Genomic DNA, 4,733 nt, shown 5'->3' with positions numbered 1-4,733 from the left:
CAAATAGAGGTCCTTCTGGTAGAGATAGTCTTCAATCTGCATCTTCCAATGTTGGTAGTTTTTTCCATTGAACTTCTCAATCTTGAGCTTCCCTTCCTCCGCCATAACTCCCACTCAATTCAAGGAATCCTTTCCTTGAGATAATTTAGCTACGAGCAAACCTTGCTCTGATACCAGTTGTTAGGAAATAAGACGTAGCTAAATAGATAATTGAGTAGATTACTTAATTAAGAAAGACAGATTTACATACACGAGATTATAGAGTAGAGAGAGAGAGAGAGAGTACACACGATATACGTGGTTCACCCAATGTGGGCTACGTCCACGGGAAAGTAGCCACTCAATGGCTTTAGTACTTCAAAACAAGAAGTAATTTACAAAGGGATTATACCCTTAATGGAGCTCCCGCCTTGCTTCACTCTCACCACCTCACACTCACCTTGTTGCATCAACTTCACACTATGAAATGTGTGTAGAAATGACCTCCTTTTATAGGCCAAAAGGGCTGCCCTCTCTTATGAGAGACAGCCATGTGTAGCCGCCCTTGTGGGAATAAGTCCAAATCGGACCCTCCAATCCGCCCATGTGTGGCCGCCCTTGAGAAGACAAGTCCGCTTTTGAATTCGGCCACCGGCCACCGGCCATTGACTTCCGACCACCGGCCACCGGCCATCGGCCATTGACTACCGGCCACCGGCCAACCGACCGGTTGTTTTCCGACCACTTTCCGGCCGCCGTCCGGCCATAATATTCCGGCGAAAAAGAATATTCCGGCGAAAAAAAGTCTTGGGGGCCTCCGCCCCCGAGGCCTTTAAAGTTGCCCCTGCTTCTTGTCCGTGAAAATTTTGGTTTCCGGTGAGTGATTTTCCTTCACGCACGATGGCTTCTCCTCATAATGGGGGGCTTACAAATTTGCGCTTTTACCACTGAAAATTACAAGGGTAAATCGGGCTCCATACTTAACAGTACGACATGGAGTAGATTTGTAATCTTGAGCAAGGGAATGGTTTGATTGCGTTCTTGACAAGGCTTTTGCACAACAACTTCTCTGGTGCTCTCTCCTCCATTGCGGCACCCTTTCTTTCATGGCTTAATGTTTCAAACAACAGCCTTCCAGGCAGCCCCCCGATGGGTATCGGCCAATGAAAGACACTTAAACATCTTAAAATTTCCTTTAATCAAGGAACTAAAGAAATACCTCTTAAAGCCTTCTTATTATCTACCTTGAATCTCACAACTACCATAGCTGGTAGTTGCTCAGACCTGACTCTGTTAGATCTCTCTAAAATTTTTATAACAGGCCCAATTTCCACATCCCTTAGCTCCTGTCAAAGCTTGCACCATGTCAAAATCTTGTTGAACTCCTTCATTGGAAATATTCCCACCATCTTCAACCAGCTAGTAAGCCTAGAGGTGCTTTCTGTCTCCAAAACCAATCTCACAGGTGCAATACTACCTGATTTTGGGGATTCTTTACACCAGCTTAAAAAGCTAGATCTTTCGGCAACAAGAAGAAACAAGATAATCCCAATTTCTGGCTCTGCATAAGTGTATTGAGAGTCAAAAAGTTTAGAGGGCCTCTCCTCCCCAACTCCAGTAGGTTAAGGGTACTTGACCTTAGTGCAAATGCCTTCACAAGAAGTATTCCTGGCAAGATCTGTGGTCCTTCGCTCTGCAGATTGCTATTAGCAGACAATGATTTGTCTAGGGTGGTGCCCTTAGAGAGTTGTAGCATCCTTACAGCAACAGATGTCAGTTGCAACTTTATGACTTGCACCTTCCCGACACTGCTCCGGCTATTCCTAACATGAGAGATGGTTATGTAGGAAAACTTTATTGAACAAGAAATCCCTGTTGACATCTGTGGCGCAACAAGGAAATTATGGCTACTGGTGCTCAACCTCAACCTTATCAACGGCACCATTCCGCCCACCCTCTCAGACTGCAGCAACCTAACGTGGGTAACTGTTTCAAATTCAAACAACCGTCTCACAAGTTACATTCCGCCGGAGTTGGGGCTTATGCCAAGAATCAATTTTTTGCATCTCAACAAAAATTCATTGTCGGGCACAATACTACCTACACTTGGGAACTACAGGTATCTATCGTGGGTTGATCTCAGTGGCACAACGAGCTAGATGGTGCCGGTGAGGTGGTTATGCAACACCGAAAGCTTGTTGTGGTAAGGAAAATATTTCATTATATTTTCTTTGGATTGAAGAGATCTTTGAACTAAAATAAAATTTGTACTAAAGGGAACTCTTTCTCCTTGGACTCAAGAGAACTACCCTAGGCTAGGAAACCACCTCACCTTAAATGGAAGGGAGCTAAGCTATTTAGTATCCTTTGGACTGAAGGAAGCTGGCAAGAAAGATTTCCTTTGGTTTGGGAGCTACTTTTCTTTGGACTGAAGGAACCTCCTAATGTCTTATCATGTTACTTCGGACTGAAGGGAGCTCTTTCATTGATGCATTATTATGCTCATTTGGACTAAAGGGAGCTCTTTCATTGATGTTGTCTTTTCATGCTAACTTGGACTCAAGGGAGCTCTTTCATTGATATCTTATCATGTTAATTTGGACAGAAGGGAGCTGCTCTCTTCTCTCATGTTAGACTAAAATAAACTTACTTCTTATCCCATACCAAAGAAAGCATCCTTCCCTTCTTTTGTGGTCCTTCTCTCAAGAAGTTGCTGGTTGCAAATAATGAATTGTCTGGGACAGTTCCCTTGGATGGTTTAACCTTGTCACATTACATATCATAATTTTGTGAACGGAAAAGCCACTGCCCATCTTGCCTTACCTATAGGAAGGAATCGGCCAATCTCATTTCATTGAGGGAGAAGACCTGACATCTGCTCAGTGACAAGCCAACTGTGGTTGCTGGTTCTCACCTTTTCAACGGCACGACACAATTCTACCGATCATGGAAAACTGTAGCTTAGAGTAGCTCGCTCTCCTCACAAGCAACCTCTTTACATCACATGCAGCATTCCTTTAGTGTTTTTTTGTTGGCGAATCAATAACTTGCATCTAGGCCCTTGTCCGGCACCATCCCGCCCACCCTCTCAAACTGCAGCAGCCTAGAGTGGCTAACTATTTCAAACAACCGTCTCACAAGTTACATTCTTCCAGAGCTGGGTCCTATGCCAAGAATCAATTTTTTTCACCTTGGAAACAAATCGTTATCAGGCACAATTCCACCCTCACTTGGAAACTGGAGGTATCTGGTGTGGTTGGATCTTAGCAGCAATGAGCTAGAGGGCATCATCCCCTGCAAACTGACCGAGCAAGCCAGGAAGGTGATTAAAGGATTGCTCAACACTGGTTTGTGATTCGGGTATTTTAAGTAATTGTACGGAGATCTATGCACAGAGATCTATGCACAGAGTATGGCTTGGGTTCAGTGCTTACCATGAGAAGAGTTCACCCCTTAAGGCTAAGAAAAATTCCAAACTTCCAGAGCATAGATGCAACCTTAGAGTTTCTATGCAGACATTGCACCATACTACATCCCTAACCCTCCAGGATCTAGTGAAGGCAGCCTAACATTCTTTGATGTTGGCCAAAACAAGCTTACAGACACTATTCCAAAGGACTATGGTAGCCTAATCTACACCCAGGTGCTTTCATTATTACATAACAACCTCACTGGCACCATCCCTTTCAACCTAGGCAACGTGGTCCAATGCTCCAAAAACCACCTAGACCATACCCACCTTCAAGGCCCTATCCCCTCTGGGATGTCAAGGCTCGAGATCATAAATTAGCTTGATTTGTCAAACAAAAACCTATCCGGATTTCCAACTCTGGCAAGCTCTCTATCTTTCCAGCTTCCAGCTTCGCCAACAATCCTTATTTGTGTGGCACACCTCTCCCACCATGTTAGGCAGCATCTCCTCCATCAAACAGTTCCCATACCTCCATGGACAGCTTGTCCTTCAGCCACCATTGGCGATTCATATCCAAGATTACAATATTTATTGTTGATGTGTGTGCAGCATTACTCCTTGTTGCAGGTCTTAAGTGTTCATTCCGTATGATTGAAACATAGAAGCACATGAAAGAGCTAATGCATGATAATTCCATGGACAAGCTACGGATCACTTATACTTCCTCAAGCAGCATATCCCACATATCATATTTAGCAAGAATAAATCTAGAAAAGTCACTTAGCATCAATGTCGCCTTATGCAAAGGTACAAGTCTTCGCAAGATATCCTACAAAGAGCTCGAGGAGGCCACCAAGGGCTTCTGTGAAGAGGCCAGGATAGGCAGTGAAGGCTTTAGCATAGTCTACAAGGCCACCTTAGACGATCAAATTGTGGTAGCGGTTAAGAAGCTCATCCATAAGATTGATGAGAAGGGTGAGCAAAGAGATTTCCAGGAAAAGATAAAAACAATAGGTAAAATAAAGCACCCTAACCTTGTCTCTTTGTGGGGTTATTCTCAGACAGACAATGAAAGGTTGCTCATCTATGAGTACATGGAAAATGGCAGCTTGTATAAGTAGCTTCATGGCACAACCTATGAGTACATGGAAAATGGCAGCTTGTATAATTCATGGCAACAAAAAAAAACAAGATGATCCCAATGGCGAGCCTACGGCTACAATAGGGCTTAGCTCGGAAAGGAATTAACTTATAATAGCTTCAGGAAAGTATCGTGTTAGCCCATTGTCACTCAAATTCAAGACTTCAAGAGAGAAGCACTTTGCAAGAGAGTCCCATAAAA

The 4,733-nt window shown here is 43.8% G+C and overlaps 1 pseudogene; it reads left to right on the top strand.

Annotated features, from left to right (window-relative positions):
- The first annotated feature begins 972 nt into the window (after nt 1-972).
- Nucleotides 973-4,512, top strand: LOC147418045 (brassinosteroid LRR receptor kinase BRL1-like; annotated as a pseudogene).
- The last annotated feature ends 221 nt before the right edge of the window (nt 4,513-4,733 follow it).

Source organism: Adiantum capillus-veneris, chromosome 30 (assembly GCF_014529385.1).
Source record: "Adiantum capillus-veneris isolate H3 chromosome 30, ASM1452938v2, whole genome shotgun sequence".
Taxonomy (NCBI): Eukaryota; Viridiplantae; Streptophyta; class Polypodiopsida; order Polypodiales; family Pteridaceae; genus Adiantum; species Adiantum capillus-veneris.
Note: the sequence above shows the minus strand (reverse complement) of the source record. Positions and strands in the feature narration are given on the sequence as shown.